The sequence below is a fragment of the Neofelis nebulosa genome, chromosome 10, assembly GCF_028018385.1.
Source record: "Neofelis nebulosa isolate mNeoNeb1 chromosome 10, mNeoNeb1.pri, whole genome shotgun sequence".
NCBI classification, from domain to species: Eukaryota; Metazoa; Chordata; class Mammalia; order Carnivora; family Felidae; genus Neofelis; species Neofelis nebulosa.
The window spans coordinates 65337598-65357672 of NC_080791.1; the positions used below are offsets into that span (position 1 = coordinate 65337598).

The 20075-nt window shown below is 37.5% G+C and overlaps 1 protein-coding gene across 8 annotated transcripts in view; it reads right to left on the bottom strand.

Annotated features, from left to right (window-relative positions):
• Positions 1–20075, bottom strand: part of STK33 (serine/threonine kinase 33) — a 175020-nt gene that overhangs the window by 111130 nt on the left and 43815 nt on the right. The gene's annotated exons all lie outside the window — the stretch shown is intronic.

A 20075-nucleotide genomic window follows, 5' to 3' on the forward strand; every position in this document is an offset into this window, starting at 1 on the left:
AGTTATCTGGTTTGTTGCTTAGATACTATTGTTTCTCTTGCCCTTGTTGGCTCTCCTCCTCTGGAATGAGCAACCAACCCCAGGGAATCTTCCAGTGTCCTGTCACTAAATCTGCTTATTGTCCAACGTGCCTGCCTCTGCCTCTGCTCAGATTTCCAAGGTGCCCAAGTGCTCCCCAGTCCCCAATTTTGCCTTATGTCTGTCTTATAGTTTCCCCAATACTGTATGGCATTGGTAACCATCATCAAAACATGGACAAAATCTGCTCTAAATGCTTTGGAGAGGTAAAGGAAAAAGGAGTATTATATCACATATACATGTTTCATCTGCACTGAATAGCTAAATTACTGCTTAACTCATTGGTCTTGCCATATCCAGATAGTGAAAGAACTATCAAGTATCTAAAGACTTTGATTAAAGTTTCAGAGCTCAGTGCCTGGCAGTGCTCCAGCAAGGAAAAAGGGTGAATCCTTAGGAGCAGGCAGTGTGGTCTGAGAGGTCCATGTGCCACACAGGGAGAAGTGGTTCCCCTGCTCGGAGTGCATTTGGTAGATGACAAACAGCCTCCCCACAGGCAAAGATCCCAGCAGACCCCAGAAAAAAGCTTTGTTTGCTGTTGGGACAAACCAGAACACCACAAAACCTGGTGCCACCTGTGTTGTGATTTGCCATGTCTAAACCTCTGACACTCCGTGATTGCACGAACATTTCCTGGGGCCAGTTGGCACCTGGCCAATGCTCAGCAAGACCCTCCCCCAGATAGTCAGTGGGGGCCCAAGCCACAGGGGTCTCTGAAGTATGGGATTTTGAAACACAGCCCCATCTGAGATAAAACTCTGGAGGGAGGTGCTGCCTGGCAGGTGAACAGCTTGGAAATAGGCAGGGAGTGGAGAGGGCTGAGACAAAGGAGGGGTGGTGATCGCAGGTTGGTGAGAGCATGAAGTTTCTTCACCAGAGACTAGGGGGCTGGCTAAAGTCATTTTCACCTCTCCTGTGCACACGCAGGTATGCATGCACATGCATGCACATCACACTGATCCACCCCAGTAAGCTACACAGTGCCACCTAGTGGAGAATGAAGCTATTACACCAAGTTCTGCCCAACTGCACCCTCCAAGCACGTCTCCCAGAAGACCAGCATAAGTCCCTCCACCTGATTAGTGTACAGACTATAGAGTGCTTCATAGTTTCAGTTCTAGGGGAAACGGGATGTAACTTCATTTGGGTTTCATTCTATTGGCTGGTTCATTTATTAGTTCCTTTTCTTCACTGCTGTTTTTACTTAAGTTGGTTTTTCCCCCCCATTCTTTTCTTTCTCTTTCTTGGATACAGAAAGAGAAAATTTTATTTTTATTTTTTTTACTTTATTTTCTTAAATTTTTTATTCTATTGGGGCGCCTGGGTGGCGCAGTCGGTTAAGCGTCCGACTTCAGCCAGGTCACGATCTCGCGGTCCGTGAGTTTGAGCCCCGCGTCAGGCTCTGGGCTGATGGCTCGGAGCCTGGAGCCTGTTTCCGATTCTGTGTCTCCCTCTCTCTGCACCTCCCCTGTTCATGCTCTGTCTCTCTCTGTCCCAAAAATAAATAAAAAACATTGAAAAAAAAATTTAAAAAAAAAAAAAAAAAATTTTTATTCTATTTCATTTTATTTTATTCTACTTTGTTACATATATTTTTTTAATTTTAAAATTTTTTTCTTACCTTTTTCCTTTTTTTCCCTTTCCTTTCCCTTTTTTCTCATTTTATCAAGCTTCTTTCAACAAGAGGACCAAACCACACCTAGGATATAGTTTCCTTTATTTGATTTTTTGTTTTGTTTTTAATTTTTAAAATTATTTTTCATTTTATTAATTTTTTTTCCTCCAAAATGACAAGATGAAGGAATTCACCCAAAAGAAAGAATAGGAAGAAATGACAGCCCGGGACTTAACACAGATAGAAGCAAGATGTCTGAACTAGAATTTAGAACCATGATAATAGGAATACTAGCTGGGGTTGAAAAAAGTATAGAAGGCACAAGAGAATCCCTAGAATCCCCTTCTGTGGAGATAAATAAAATCTAGTCAGGCTGAAATTAAAAATGCTATAAGCGAGATGCAATCTCAAATGGTTGCCATGACAGCAAGGGTGGATGAAGCAAGCAGTGAATCCGTGATATAGAAGATAAAATTATGGAGAATAATGAAACAGAAAAAAAGAGGAAACAAAGGCAAAAGATAGGGATATAAGACTTAAAGAATGTAATGACTTATTAAAAGGGAGTAACATCTGAATAGGAGTACCAGAATATGAAGAGAGAAAAAGAGGCAAAAAGTTTATGTGAGCAAATTACAACAGAAAACTTTCCTAATCTGGGGAAGGACACAGACATCAAAATCCAAGAAGCACAGAGAACGCCTATTAGATTGAACAAAAACCGACCATCAACAAGGCAGATCATAGTCAAATTCACAACATACACAGGCAAGGAAAGAATTATGAAAGCAGCAAGGGAAAAAAAGTTCTCACCCTAATATAGAAGACAGATCAGATTCATAGGAGACCTATCCACTGAACCTTTGCAGGCCAGAAAGGAGTGGTAGGAAATATTCAATGCGCTGAATCAAAAGAAAATATGCAGCCAAGAATTCTTTATCCAGCAAGGCTGTCATTCAAAATAGAAGGAGAGATAAAGAGTTTCCCAGACAAAAACAAAAAACAAAAAAACTAAAGGAGTTCGTGACACTAAACCAGCCCTGTGAGAAATGTTAAGGGGGGTGGGGGTGCTTTGCGTGGAGAAAAGAAAAAAAAAACAACAAAAGAAAAGCAACAAAGACTAGAAAGGACCAGAGAACATCACCAGAAACACCAACTCTACAGGCAACACAATGGCACTAAATTCATATCTTTCTGTACTCTAAATATAAATAGACTAAATAGTCCAATCAAAGATACAGGGTATCAGAATAGATAAGAAAACAAGACTCATATATTTTTTAACGTTTTTATTTATATTTGAGAGAGAGACAGAAACAGAGCATGAGTTGTAGAGGGCCAGAGAAAGAGGGAGACACAGAATCCCAAGCAGGCTCCAAGCTCTAAGCTGTCAGCACAAGCCCCACATGGGGCTCGAACTCATGAGCTGCAAGATCATGACCTGAGTCAAAACTGGATGCTTAACTAACTGAGTCACCTAGGTGCCCGAAGAAGACCCATCTATATGCTGCCTACAAGAGACTCATTTTAGACCGTAAGACATCTACAGATTGAAAGTAAGGGGATTGAGAACCATCTATTATGTTAATGGTCATCAAAAGAAAGCTGGAGTGGCCATACTTAGATAAACTAGATTTTAAAATAAAGACTGTAGGAGAAGCCAAAATGATGGAATAGCATGAAAGTTTTTTGTGTGTCTTGTGTCCATGAAATACAGCCAGACCAACACTAATCCATCCTGCAAACCTAGAAAACTGATCTGAAGATTAACACAACAATCTGCACAACCTGAACCACAGAATTCAGCAGGTACCCAGCGCAGAGAGGTGAACTTGGAGAGAGAGAAGCCACAGAGGTCAGGGAGTTGCTTTTGCATGCAGAGAGAGGACAGAAACAGGGGAGGGAGAATACAGGAAAAGCACCCCCCACCAAAAGCAGCTGGAGAGAAAGTGGAAAAGTGGAAACAGCTGCAGGGACTGAACTAAAAAGGGAGAAAGGAGAAAGGAGAGGGTTTAAATTCCATTAAGACTATAAACAGGGGGAATACAGAGTCTGAAACTCCGAAGATCAATATCTAGCAGTGCTCTGGTGGGAAGGGTGAATCTCCAGGAGCAGAGTGGAGTCTGGGGTTCTTCAGGCCACAGGGGAGAGACATTTTCTGCTGGGAGGACACCTGGTAGAGGCTGTGTGGGTCGCCCAAAGGCAAGGCTCCAGTGGACCCTGGAGAACAACCACATTCACTGGTGCTGGAACAAGGTCGTTAAGGGTGAAGCCTGGTGCCAGATGTGTGTTGTGATTTTCCATAATCCCTGAAACACGGCTGTTACACTATGTCGCAAACTTCTTCTGGGGCGGGCAGCAGCACAGTCCCGCAAACATTCCTGAGTGCAGCCGGCACCCGGCCATTGCTTGGTGAGACCCTCCTGCAGAGGGGCAGAATGGGTCAAAGCTGCAGTCCCTCAGAAGTAAGGGGTCAGGAAAAACAGCTGCATCTGAGACAAAACTCAGGAGGGAGGTACTGCCTGGGGCTTGGTCATGGATTGTGTAAAAGCAGGGAGTGGATGGAAGCTGAACACAAAGGACAGGTGTGCAATTGCTGATCGGGAAGAACAGAGTTCTGATACTAGAGACTAGGTAGCTGGGTGACACCATTTTCATTTCTCCTGCACATGCACATACACACCTACAAGCGCCACAACAATCCACCCCAGTAAGCTAAGCAGCGCCATCTAGTGGAGAACGGAGCCGTTTCACTAAGGCCCAGGCAACTGGGCCAACCTTGCTCTTCAGGAAAAGAATTCTCTCCATCTACTTAGTTTATGGACTATAAAGTGCTTCATAGTTTGACTTCTAGGGAAAAACAAAGTAATTTCGGTCATATTTCAGTCTGTTCACCGGTCCACCTATTTAGTTTTCTTTCTTTTTTTCTTCATTTTTTTTTCTCTTTTTCATTTCTTTTTTTTTCTTGAATACAGAAAAAGTTCATTTTTGTTTTCAATTTTATTAAAATATTTTTATTTTTTCTACTATATTTTTTACTTTTGTGTACATTTTTCAAATTTTATTTTACTTCCATCATTTCATTTTAGTCTACTTCAGTGTATTCATTTTTTCAAATTTTCAAAGAATTTTCTCTTTTTTCTCTTTCCCCTTTTTTCTTTAATCTATCAAGCCCCCTTCCACACCCAGACCAAAACACACCTAGGAAATAGCATAATTTATTTCATTTTGTGTGTGTGTGTATTTGTTTTGATTTTTTTAATTTAATATTTGTTTAATTTTAATATTCAATTTTAATTTTTTTTACCTCATTAATTCCTTTTCTCCCTTCAAAATCGCAAAATGAAGGAATTCACCCCAAAAGAAAGAGCAGGAAGAAATGACAGCCAGGGACTTAACCAACACAGATACAAGCAAGATGTCTGAACCAGAATTTAGAATCACGATAATACTAGCTGGAGTAGAAAATAGATTAGAATCCCTTTCTGTGGAGATAAAAGAAGTAAAAGCTAGTCAGATGAAATAAAAAATGCTATAACCGAGCTTCAAACTCGAATGGATGCCATGGCAACAAGAATGGATGAGGCAGAACAGAGAATCAGTGACAGAGGACAAACTTATGGCGAATAATGAAGCAGAAAAAAAAGAGAGATTAAGGCAAAATAACATGATTTAAGAATTAGAGAAATCAGTGACTCCTTGAAAAGGAACAACATAAGAATTATAGGGGTCCCAGAAGAGGAAGAGAGAGAAACAGGGGTAGAAGGGTTATGTGAGCAAATCATAGTGGAAAATTTTCCTAACCTGGGAAAGGATACAGACATCAAAATCCAGGAAGCACAGAGGACCCCCATTAGATTCAACAAAAACTGACCATCAACAAGGCATATCATAGTGAAATTCACAAAGTACTCAGGCAAGGAGACAATCATGAAAGCAACAAGGGGGGAAAAGTCCTTAACCTACAAGGGAAGACAGATCAGGTTTGCAGCAGACCTACCCACAGAAACTTGGCAGGCCAGAAAAGAGTGGCAGGATATATTCAATGTGCTGAATCAGAAAAGTATGCAGCCAAGAGTTCTTTATCCAGCAAGGCTGTCATTCAAAATAGAAAGAGAGATAAAAAGTTTCCCAAACAAAAATTAAAGGAGTTTGTGACCACTAAACCAGCCCTGCAAGAAATTTTAAGGGGGAATCTCTGAGGGGAGAAAAGATGAAAAAAATAAAGAAATAAATAAAAACCAAAAGCAACAAAGACTAGAAAGGACCCGAGAACACCACCAGAAGCTTCAACTCTACAAGCAACATAATGGCAATAAATTCATATCTTTCAGTACTCACTCTAAAAATCAATGGACTAAATGCTCCAATCAAAAGACATAGGGTAACAGAATGGATAAGAAAATAAGACGCATCTATACACTGTTTACAAGAGACCCACTTTAGACCTAAAGACACCTTCAGATTGAATGTAAGGGGATGGAGAACCATCTATCATGCTAATGGTCAACAAAAGAAAGCCGAAGTAGCCATACTTATATCAGACAATCTAGACTTTAAAATAAAGACTGTATCAAGAGATGAATAAGGGCATTATATCATAATTAAAGGGTCTATCCACCAAGAAGACCTAACAATTATAAACATTTATGGGCCAAATGTGGACAGCAACCAAATATATAAATAAATTAATCACAAACATAAAGAAACTCATTGATAGTAATACCATAATACTAGGGGGCTTCAACACCCCACTCACAGCAATGGACAGATCATCTAATCAAAACATCAACAAGGAAACAACACCTTTGAATGACACACCAGACCAGATGGACTTAACAGATATATTCAGAACATTTCATCCTAAAGCAGGGGAATATACATTCTTCTCTAGTGCACATGGAACGTTCTCCAGAATAGGCTACATACTGGGACACAAATCAGCCCTCAATAAGTACAAAAAGATCGAGATCATACCATGCATATTTCCAGACCACAACTATACGAAACTCGAAATCAACAAGAAAAAATTTGGTAAGGTAACAAAGACTTGGATATTAAAGAACATCCTACTAAAGAATGAATGGGCTAACCAAGAAGTTAAAGAGGAAATTAAAAAGTTCATGGAAGCCAATGAAAATGATAACACCACAACCCAAAACCTCTGGGATGCAGGAAAGGCAGTCATAAGAGGAAAGTATACAGCAATCCAGACCTTCCTAAAGAAGGAAGAAAGATCTCAGATACACAACCTAACCTTACGCTTTAAAGAACTGGAAAAAGAACAGCAAATGAAACCCAAAACCAGCAGAAGACAGGAAATTAGCAAAAATTAATGCTATTGAAACCAAAAACAAAACAAAACAAAAAAACAGAACACATCAATGAAACCAGAAGCTGGTTCTTTGAAAGAATTAACAAAATTGATAAACCACTAGTCAGTTTGATCAAAAAGGAAATAACCCAAGTAAATAAAATCAAGAATGAAAGAGGAAAGATCACAACCAACACAGCAGAAATAAAAACAATAATAGAATATTATGAACAATTATATGCCAATAAAATGGGTAATCTGGAAGAAATGGACAAATTCCTAGAAACCTATACACTACCAAAACTGAAACAGGAAAAAATAGAAAATTTGAACAGACCCATAACCAGTAAAGAAATCAAATTAGTAAACAAAAGTCTCCCAAAAAACAAGAGTCCAGGGTCAGATGGCTTTCCAGCAGAATTCTACCAAACATTTAAGGAAGAGTTAACACCTATTCTCTTGAAGATGTTCCAAAAAATAGAAATGGAAAGAAAACTTCCAAACTCTTTCTATGAAGCCAGCATTACCTTGATTCCAAAACCAGACACAGACCACACTAAAAAGGAGAACTATAAACCAATTTCCCTGATGAACATGGATGCAAAAATCCTCAACAAGATATTAGCCAACTGGATCCAACAATACATTAAAAAAATTATTCACCACAACCAAGTGGGATTTATACTTGGATGCAGGGCTGGTTCAATATCCATAAAACAATCACTGTGATTCATCACATCAATAAAAGAAAGGACAAGAGCCATATGATCCTCTAAATAGATGCAGAGAAAGCATTTGACAAAATACAGCATCCTTTCTTGATAAAAACCCTCAAGAAAGTAGGGATAGAAGGATCATACCTTGAGATCATGGAAGCCATATATGAAAGACCCAATGCTAATATCATTCTCAATGGGGAAAAACTGAGAGCTTTCCCCCTAAGGTCAGGAACAAAACAGGGATGTCCACTCTGGCCACTGTTATTCAACATAGTATTGTAAGTCTTAGCCTCTGCAATCAGACAACACAAAGAAATAAAAGGCATCCAAATCGGCCACAAGGAGGTCAAACTTTCACTCTTTGCTGATGACATGATACTCTATATGGAAAACCCAAAAGAGTCCACCAAAAAATTGCTAGAACTGATTCATGAATTCAGCCAAGTTGCAGGATATAAAATCAACGCACAGAAATCAGTTGCATTCCCATACACCAACAATGAAGCAACAAAAAGAGAAATCAAGGAATCGATCCCATTTACAATTGCCCCCAAACCATAAAATACCTAAGAATAAATCTAACCAAAGAGGTGAAAAATCTATACACTGAGAAGTATAGAAAGCTTCTGAAAGAAACTGAAGAAGACACAAAAAAATACAAAAAGATTCCATGCTACTGGATAGGAGGAACAAATACTAAAATGTTGATACTACCCAAAACAATCTACATATTCAATGCAATCTCTATCAAAATAACACCAGCATTCTTCACAGAGATAGAACAAAGAATTCTAAAATTATATGGAACCAGAAAGACCCGGAATAGCCAAAGCAATCTTGAAAAAGAAAACCAAAGCTGGAGGCATCACAGTCTCAGACTTCAAACTGTATTACAAAGCTATAATCATCAAGACAGTATGGTACTGGCACAAGAACAGACACTCAGATCAACAAGGAAACAAGGAAACAGAATAGAGAACCCAGAAATGGACCCACAAATGTATGCCAACTAATCTTTGACAACACAGAAAAGAATATCCAAAAAAAAAAAAAGAATATCCAACGGAATTAAGAGTCTCTTCAGCAAGTGGTGCTGTGAAAACTGGACAGCGACAGGCAGAAGAATCAACCTAGACCACCTTCTTACACCATACACACACCAAAAATAACCTCAAAATGGATGAAAGACCTAAATGTAAGACAGGAAGCCATCAAAATTCTCAAGAAGAAAGCAGGCAAAAACCTCTTTGATCTTGGCCACAGCAACTTCTTACTCAATATGTCTCTGGAGGCAAGGGAAACAAAAGCAAAAATGAACTACTGGAACCTCATGAAAATAAAAAGCTTCTGCACAGAAAAGGAAACAATCAGCAAAACTAAAAAGCAACTGACAGAATGGGAGAAGATATTTGCAAAGGACCTATCAGATAAAGGGTTGGTATTCAAAATCTATAAAGAACTTATCAAACTCAACACCCAAAAAACAAATAATCCAGTGAAGAAATGGGCAAAAGACATGAATAGACACTTCTCCAAAGAAGACATACAGATGGCCAACCGACACATGAAAAAATGCTCCACATCACTCATCATCAGGGAAATACAAATCAAAACCACAATGAGATATCACCTCACACCTGTCAGAGTGGCTAACATTAAATACTCAGGCAACAACAGATGTTGGCGAGGATGCGGAGAAAGAGGATCTCTTTTGCGTTGTTGCTGGGAATGCAAGCTGGTACAGCCACTATGGAAAACAGTATGTAGGTTCCTCAAAAAATTAAAAGAACTACCCTACGACCCAGCACTTGCACTACTAGGTATTTATCCAAGGGATACAGGTGTGCTGTTTCAAAGGGACATATGCAATGTTTATAGCAGCACTATCAACAATAGCCAAAGTATGGAAAGAGCCCAAATGTCCATTGACTGATATAAGTATAAAGAAGAGTATGGAAACCAATTTGACAATAAATTTCATATATTGGAAAAAAAAAAAGAAGATGTGGTACATATTAACACTGGAATATTACTCAGTGATCAAAAAGAATGAAATCTTGCCATTTGCAACAACATGCATGGAACTAGAATGTATTATGCTAAGCAAAATAAGTCAATCAGAGAACGACAAATATATGATTTCACTCATATATGGAATTTAAGAAACAAAACAAATGAACACAGGGGAAGGAAAGCAAAAATAAGATAAAAACAGAAAGGGAGACAAACCGTAAGAGACTCTTAAATACAGAGAACAAACTGAGGGTTGCTGGTGGGGTGGTGGGTGGGGGGATGGGCTAAAAGGGCAATGTACATTAAGAAGGGCACTTGTTGGGATGAGTACTGGGTGTTATATATAAGTGATGAATCAGTAAATTCTATTCCTAAAATTATTATTACACTATATGTTAACTAACTTGGATCTAAATAAATGTTTAAAAAAGTATCTAAAGACTTTGAGATCCATATATGAATAGGTTTCTCAAAATTTATCCTTCTGTGTATAAATACTATGTACTATATTTATATTTTGATTATATGCAGAAAATAATTTTGCTCTAAAGTTACCATGGCAAATGTGTAGGACCATTACTAAAATCGCTTTACTATTATCACAATAGCAGTCACAAGTATTTATTCAGCCATTTATTTAATAATATTTGTCAAGCTCCTACTATGTACAAGGAATCATGGGCCCTATGAAGGAAACAAGTAGTAAGGTCCTTGACTCTTTCAACCTTAAAGGAAATAATATAGCGTAAATACAAATAATTTTACTTCAAGGCAGAAAAAACAAAGTTATAAAGTATAAGATGAAATGAGGAAGCTTTTCCAACTTTGGTATTAAAAAACGCTAAATTATCAATCCCAAATTTTGGTTTATCAAAATTTATATCATGTTTAATTAAAAATTAGTTGATATACCTTTGAAAATGGAAAACAAAATGTCTCAACAGGTTACTTAAGGAAAAATATTATAAGACAGGGGAAGGCATGCTAGCTCAAGGAAGTAGGAAAGAAATCCATTTAATTCCATAAAAGAGCAGAAGTTATTACACAGGAGTTGGGAAATGTGGAGAATGGATTTCTCCCTAAATAGGAGCTTAAAATGAATAACCGTCAAAATCCCAAACAATTCTAAATGCCACTTACTACAACATATTCAAAGAGTAAATGGTATAATCTGATCTACATTAAGTATAATTCTCACTTAAAGGATATGGGTTCAGTTACTAAATGTTTATCTTTTTGAAATATCCAGGAAGAGATACTTTTAATGAAAATCTTCCATGTAACTATAGTCAATTTCCATCCTGCAACTTTGCATGTGTTGAGCAGTATTTCTTTCCAAAATTTTCAATGAAATCAACACTCTAAACAAAATATTTGGGTTGTGAAAGTATACCCAAATAAATTAGGGGTAAATTCAAATAAGCATATTACTTAATAGGCATTTTCCAGTAGTCTTGTGGCTGGTGGGAGTGGGGGTCAAAAAGGTATGCTAAGTACTGCCTATGCCTTAGATTGGAAGAAAGCCTTTGTGTATAGGGAGAGAATTGGGGGCAGCATCACACAGTACCTTGAAATGAAATGAGAACATACACTATCAGAGGTAATTAATGAATAAAAACCTAATCACAGTCTGAAACAAATATTACTAAACTATTGGGAAAAAAAACAGATTTGTGAAGGTCAGGCACAGGGAGACAGCAGAAGCAAAAGCATTTAAAGCATTCATGTGCGGAGTCAGGAGGTAAAAGCACTCCAAAGCATAAAACGAACTTACTGGTAAGGGAAGAAGAAAGGGTCTTGCTAGGGAAAATTGTTGGAATTTTGTTTTCTTGTAGTAGAGAAATATGTACTTACTATAGATGCTGGGAAAATGGACGAACATCCCTCTACCCCAGAAAGAAGAAAAACTTAACTACTTAGAAATTTGGAAACACTTTCCAAAATGTGTTGGTTAAAAAAAAAAAAATCAAAATTGAAATTACAAACTCTCCAGAAAACTATGAAGAGGTAAATATTTCCTACCAAACTTATGGGACACAGTGAAAATTATACTCAGGAAAAAAAATCTTCTGGCTTCTAATATACTTCTTACAAAAGAAGTAAAATGAAAAAGGAAGTTAACCTAGTACTCACCTTTAGCAACTAGGAAATGAACAATTAAATAAACAGAAAGTAAGAAGAAAAAAGTGAATAAAGGTAAAGCTTCAGTTAATGAAACAGAAATATCTCAAATGATAAAATACAAAATGTAAAAACTTGTTCTTTGACATGATTAGTAAAATAGATAAAACCTCTTCAACTCTAATTAAAGAAAATTGAGAGCAAAATATATCTAAGATCAGGAGTATGAAAGAAATCATAAGCTCAGATAAGAGAGACATGAATATAATTATAAAACAAAAGGGTAACTTCCCCAGTTACAAATGCTGCATAACAAACTACCCCAAAACTTAGTGGCTTAAAACAACAAATATTATGCTCACAGATTTTATCAGTTGAGAAGTCAGGAAGGGCTCATCTGGGCTAACAACTTCTCACATGACATCAGTGTGATGCCAGCAGGGTTGCAGTCACCTGGAGGTTCAATTAGATTGTGTGTCCAAGATGGCTCACTCTGTGCTCGCTGACATCTGGGAGCTTACACATGCCCTCTCCAGCATGGTGGAGTCAGAGTACTCAGACTTCTTACATGCAGCAGACTTCCCCCACAGTGAGCATCTCTGAGAACTGAGTAAAAGCTGCACGGCCTTTTCTGAACCAGCCTTGGAAGTTACATAGCATCATTTCTGCCATAACTCTATTGGTCGAAGCATTCATAAGCCTGCCTAGATCCAAGGGGAGTGAACAGAAATCCATGTCTTGATAGGAATGTCAAAAGTTTTACAGAAATGTTTTAAAACCACCAAAGCAAAAATTTGAAACCTAGAGGAAACATCACTTTCTAACAAAATGTGAACTCCCAAAAATAACCAAATAAATGGAAAGCTTGAATAGATCAAATGTCATGAAGAGACAGGAAGAGTGGTTAAAGATGAGCTGCTAAATAAATGCACGAGGTTATTTTCACAGCTGAGTTCTATGAAGCTTTTAAAGAAGACAAGTGCCATGTTATTTGAACCAGGGGCTCTCGAACTATAGTGGGCATCAGAATCACCTTGCCAGCTAGTAAACATGCAGATTCCTGGGCCCCATCCCCACAGATTCTGATTTCATAAGTCTAGAGTGCAGAACAAGGATCCGCATTTCTTTTTTTTTTAATTTTTTAAATGTTTTATTTATTTTTAAGACAGAGAGAGAGACAGAGCATGAGTGGGGATGGGGCAGAGAGAGAGGGAGACACAGAATCTGAAACAGGCTCCGGGCTCCGAGCTGTCAGCACAGAGCCCGACGTGGGGCTCGAACTCACAAACTGTGAGATCATGACCTGGGCCGAAGTCAGACGTTCAACCGACTGAGCCACCCAGGCGCCCCAAGGATCCACATTTCTAACAAGGGTACAGATCATGTTGACACCTCTTGGCCACAAAGTATACCCTGAGTAGCAGCGATTTAAACCAGAGGCTAGCAAGCTATGATTTGTTGGGCAAATCTAGTCCACCTCCTATTTCTATAAAGTTCTACTAGAATATAGCCATACTCATTCATTTACATAGTGTCTACGTCTGCTTTGGCACTACAGTGGCAAAGCTGAGTAGGTGCAACAGAGACTATATGACCCACAAAGCCTAAAATACTTAACTATTTTGGCCCTTTGCCTCCACGCCCTAATTTGCCAACTTTTGCCTTCAGCAGACATTTTGGTATCCTCTGCTGATTGTGATGGTTCAGGTGCAAAACTGATAGGACAAATACTTTCATCTCACATGCCCTTTTCACCAACTTAGCAACAACCTGGATCACTATGTTAAAGGGGATGTAAGACTGTCCAAGCTCAGTGAGAAAAAATGTTGTGATCGATTAGAGATGTCTACCACGAGCACTGAAAGAAGTAACTTGCAGCAGAGATGGTGTCTATTTGCCGAGCCTGATTGTAAAACATACAAGGTTTAAGAATTTTTTCAAAAAACTATTGGAAAACTGCCACAAAATATGGATGTATTGCACACATTTTTAACCACACCATTAACAATGTATCAGATCGCATTCCAACTGCTGTGGAAGTTATTGTAATACTATGCAAATGTTTCACATTCATAAGAAAGTGAAGAAAATAAAATCATTTTGTGATTTTATCAGAGTGTAATACAGACCAATTTTGTCATGTTTGTACACAAGATTTCTGAGATTGATGTCTGCTCTTGAAAGAATACTAATAATGTTTCAAACGCTATGAGCCCATATTTTATCAGTTGAAAATGCCCCCATTATTAAGACATCTTTCACAGATCCCAACTCTCAGGGAGTGATTTGTGCACATTAACACCATATTCCCATAATGTTATTTCCAAAATAGTGACCCAGAACATATTAACAACAGATATATTTTAAGATTTGCATATTTACTTTATTATTTAAAAGGCAAAAATGCATTTGTTGTACTAGGCAAAAGAAAAATTGCATAAGAAAATATATGTATATGTTTGTTGTTCTAGGCAGAAGAAAAACTGCAGATGAAAATGTCCAACATGGGTAGGAAAAAGTTAAATGCCAAATCCCAGTAAAGCAGAAAGGAGCAGGGCTGCCACAGAGTCCAAGATTGGTGGCACAGGAGAATGAACCACATAAGAATGAGGCAAGGGTCAGCCGGGCACACCCAGACATGGAGTTTTTCCAACCATTGTGTTATTCCTCACATTAACAAAACCTGGCACATAGAAAGAACTCAATAAATATTTGTGGAAGGAAGGATAGAAAGCACGAAAGGTGAAAGGGAGGGGAGGCAGAAGTTCACACCACAAAGCCGTAGCCCCATTCTAATTACCAGATGGTGGTTATAAAGAACAGTTGGGGAAGGTGACTGATAATAAATAAGTTTCTCCACCAGAAATGAAGATGGCCAGAAATCAGCCTGCAGTTGCTAGGGGACTGATGTGCTAAGTTCCTAGCAAAGGAATATCTCTGTAAAGGACACAATGGCTCCTGACATATCAGATACAAGTGTTTGTCCTTGTGCCCTGACTCAAAATACTATAAAGACAACTCTATTCCCAGGAAGAATAAGGCTCATCTGAGACTTTTAACCTTGATATGCAAGATGAAGTTTTATTTATCACATACTTTCTTTGGTCTGCAAAACTATATTAGTAATATTTAAAAAGAGGAGGGGAGGAAGGGCAGAAAATCTGCTGTGCAGTTGATATTTGTCCAGGCATGTTGGGTGAAATCTATCAGGAAAGCAAGATAATTCCAAATGTTATCTAGCATAGAAACTTTTAGAACTAAGGAGTCCATGTTTATGCCTAAAGACTGAAAATGTATGCAAAAATGTATGTATGTGCATTTTCCTGAAAAGAGAGTCCATTGCTTTCATCAGAGTGCCAAAAAGGTTCAGAATCTGTTATCCCCCCGCAAATATTAAGAACTACAACTGCAGTGATTTACAAATTGTAAGTCATTTGTGGAGCACAACATTCTAAAATTAAAAAGGATAGAAAATATGAGAGTCCAACACTTGTCATAAAGGTATTATTTCTTCAAACTGGCTTTCAGGTATATGTGTGAATGTGTGTGTGTCTGTGTGTGTAGCAACGTAAATTTTTTCATACTGAGATTGGGGTTTAAATGCTTGAAAGCCACTGCTCTAAGGCATGAGAAATGGCTATATACAATTCTGTAACATATTAAATCATCATCCATTGAAAACAATTAGGTGATCTGTGGTTCCACTGGGCATTCTACTGTTTTGAGTGACACCTGATCCACCAAAATGAAATTGCTATTATTAAAGAACTGCAATCTGCGATACTCAGAAATAAAAATATGTCTCTGTAAGGTCCTATTGATCTTAAGACCAAGGACTAGGAAGTGGTTGCCTTTGAAAGGACCCTGCACAGTGGGTCTCTTGGAAAAAAATGTAAAATACTGAATAAAATGTTTAGGAAGAGAGAAAGAGAAGAGTACAGATATTTCCCTGGAAGAATAGAATCCTCTAAGCACCTTAGCAAGATATCCAGGAAAGAAAGAGTACGGAAACTCACCCCTAAACCTGGTATAGCAATAAGTTATAGAAAAAATATTATTTCTTTTACACCAAAGAGGCAGAAAAATATGGAAAATTTGCCTGACTGCCTGGGTGTGAGGGAGGTGTCACTTTAGTCCCAGACACCAGTGTCTGGTACTCTATTCTCTCCTAGCCCTCAATACAAGAAACTTAAATGATCCAGGCATTGAATTATTTGGCTTACTGTCTAAAATGTTACTAAAACACTTTACAGATTTGAGTTGTCCCAGTCAATGCAAAAATTTCATAAGTACCCCTAGATTCTGCACAGCCTGGCTACTATTCCTCCCCAACCTACAAAAGACCGGGAAGTTACCCTCCCAGGTGGGTGCCTTCTCTGGCTTGGAAGGCAAGTTTTTCTTAGATCAAAAGTGAAGCGCCATACTGAGTTTTCCCAGCCTCTTCCCTTGCTTATGGCCCAGAGGGCTAGGAGCCAGGCTTATAGCTACCACATAGGAGAATGAAGCCTGCCCCACTGGAGAAGCTGTCTCTGTCTCTGTCTCTCTCTCTCTGTCTCTCTCTCTCTGTCTCTCTCTCTCTCTCTCTCTCTCACACACACACACACACACACACACACACACACACACACACTGCACAGACACTGACATACAAGTATTCCTTGCCTGCAGTCCCCAGAAAAAAAAGGCTTAGATCCTTACCAGGTTGTCTTGACCAGCTGACACAGAGCTTGTCATGCAATTTTGATACCTCATTCTTAAATAGGAAAACATAGGCAAAGATAAATAGACATTTTATTAAAGACACAAAAGTGAAAGAAAATAAAAACAAATGGGAAGAAAGGAACTCAAAGTAAAGCAGAGGGAAGGCCAGAAGCAGAATTATGCCAAATTGTAATGTTCCTCAAGAGTTAAAAGATAATCATATCCATGAAATAAGAAGCTACAACAAAAGAACATTCAGAAACAATCTTAAAAAAAAAGTTAAAGGAGTTAGAAGATAAACTTGGGAAATGTCTTAGAAAATAGACCAAAATGACACAAAGATGGAAAATGAGAGTGAATAGATGAGAAAATTAAATGACATGTTTAGGAGGTCCAACCCTTGAATAATGAGTTCAAGCAAAAAAAGAAGAGAGAAAACAAAAGAGAAGAAATTATCAAAGAAATAATACAAATAAACTTCTCAGGAGTAAAGAATTTCCAAAATGAATTTCCAAATTGAAAGCATCCACAGATTTCACAGCAAAATTAAGGAAAAATGGTCCACATCAATAATCATAAAATTTCAGAACATCAAGAATAAAGAAAAGAAAGGTTGTTGAGGGGACTCCACAATGGGATGGGAATCAAGCTGATACCACCTGAGCCCACTGATCAGTACTAGCCTCACCAAAAGCAGGACAACCAGACACTATGTGTCTGATGATGTCGGTGTGAGGCTCATTGTGTGCTATAATAGGAAATACACAGCACTGCCTGTGAAGTATTATTATTTAACAATTGAACTAGAATTTAATTAAGCCTAAATCTAAATACTAGTGATTTTTTTTTCAATCATTGTATTTTTTCAGGACTAAAATCTCATTTGGTTTTCTTTATGTCCTTTATTTCTATGCTGAGATGTTCTATTAAGGGGAATATTAAGGGTGAATCTTGTCATTTTAGTAATCATAAGTATAATTTCATAGATTGCTTTGTTGCTACTAGGGGAAAAAGCCTATCGTAGGAATTTTTCTGGAAAAATGAATTGCTCAAGAGGATAGGCAAGATGTGTCCTGCACTAGTGTCTGGTGTTCAACAAATGTCAAATGAATGAATGAATGAATGAACAAATGAACAAACAAACACACATATATGCATGTCTCTACAAACTTTGAACAAAGAGCAGAACATCTACTCCTTTCAAAAGTATTAAAAAGGGGAAGAATCTAGAGCTACAATTCCTAACAGAAGAGTCCCTGAAAGTCAGGAGTCAGGAACTGTTTCTGGTGATAATTATGGAACAATGAACTACTGCTGTCTGGCCAATTAACCATTCGGACTGGAGGACAGTACATAAAAGCTAAAAGGAATGTTTCCAAATATAGTGATGATATAAACTGGGATGAATAAGTTTAATAATTGTCCAAAATTTGTTCTCCCTTTGATGTTCAGCCATATCCAAGAAATGTCAGATCTAGCTAGAAGGATTTTACTACTGAATGATATGCAAAGTTTACAGAAGAGACATTTTTATATTGTTACTGAGTCCAGTCTTCCAGGGGGGCTTGAGAGCCATCTTGGGACACTGCTACAGCCTAAAAGTTGTTCTCTCAGTGGAGGTGATAAATCTCTCTTTTCCTGGTCTGATGAGGTCATGAGTAATCATTTGGGAGAGTGTATCTGAATAAGATAAAGAAGTAGGACAACTGGTCAACATGGAGACTAAACATTGACCTACTGACTCGGTGAACCAAACTCTCAGCCAAAAAACCTCCGACAAACAGACAAAAATCTTTTCACCTTTAGCCCAAAGCAAGGGAGTGTCCATAAAAACATCAATACCAGTAAGAGTAAAGTACTCTAATTCTGGACTGCAACAGGACATTAAAAGATTTGGAGAATCTACCTGCAATTGCTTCCTTACATTAAAGAATACCCCAAGTAACTTGTGCAATAATGACTTGACATTAACATAATCATGTGATGTATTTGGCATTTAGCTAACATGAGTATGTGTAAAAAGAACTCAGGGAGGTTACAGTATCCCCTTAATAGCTAACTCATAACTAAAGTATTATACAAACATATAAATATAATGTAACTATATATAAATTTTAATATATAAATATTAAATTTTAAGCTTCTATAATATAGACTAACATAAATTTTAAGCTTCTATAGATTAATAAAGAATATTCAATGTATCATCCTTCAGTGAGCCACAAACTAAGGAAAAGATTATATGATCAATTTAGGTTCTAAACAACATTTTACAATGGAAAATAGACAAAGCAATTAAGGGCCCCTAAAGAATTCAGTTTTATACCTTAAGATATGAGTTGGATTAAATTATATCAATTACTTGAAAAATGTGTACATTTTTCAATAAGCGTATTATTTAAAAACTGACCTAATTTACTAATGAAAGAACAAGAGGCTTTTCATCTCTCCTTTTCCATGAGGTTTTTTTTTTTTTTCTTAAATAGTTCTCGGTTTCTTGACTCTGTGGTATAATACAGTTTTACATTTCCTGCTTTATCTGCTGAAGCAAGATAACTCACTAGCTATTGTCCAAGCAGATTTTCATTTCACCCAGACCTCAGTTTTATACAAAGTAAATTTCCCAACTTCAGAGAACTAACAACTATTCCTAATGAGAAACTCTTTAGGCAATGCCAAGAAAAAAAAAAAAAAAAAACAACCATGGAAGAAATTCTGCTCCAGTACCGTAGGAGCAATTCCTTACTAAATAGCTTTTTTTTTCACCAACTCCAGTGCATTAAGCACATTCCATGCGCATCTTTCTATTACTGTATATTTTGGAATAAAAAATATATAAAATTATACAGGCCTAAGTCACTTGCTATTTTACTTTTCATTTGTTTAAAATGTTTCACAACTTAAGCCTTGATATTACAAGCCCCTCCAGAAGATTTCAATAGTATTAAAATGTTGCTTTCAATTTAAAGGGCAAAATATCTGGAAAATTAAGGTCACAATGTTGGAGAGTCTAATGTAGTATGGATTTCAACTTGAAGTACTTCAACCAGAAACCTCAGCCATCCTAAAGCTGTCTCTCCTGGATATAATAAGTTGTAAAGCTTTGAATGAATTTTCAGAATATGTTTCACATCTCTCATAACTTCAGAAAAGGATGCAGCAGAGAAGCACAGAGAACAGTCTCTATAATAATGGAATTTCTATGCAGTACCAATAAGTTACAGAGCCTTTAAAACAAAAGATGAATAGGATCATTCTTAAAGGAGGAAAAATAACAGGCATTAGGTTTCTTTGTAAAAATTTGTGCCAGAGTCCTTTTCAACAGATCAAGAAATAGTAGATTATTTGATTCAAGATGTCACAAACGCTATAGAATCATGATTAAATCGATTGTTAATTTTCAGATGTAAGGTTTTTCAGTATTTCTATAGCCTAAATGGCTAGTTCCATATTCCATTATAACACCTAAGCCATTTTTTCAGATAGGACACTACCTGGGAAATACTGAAAGACC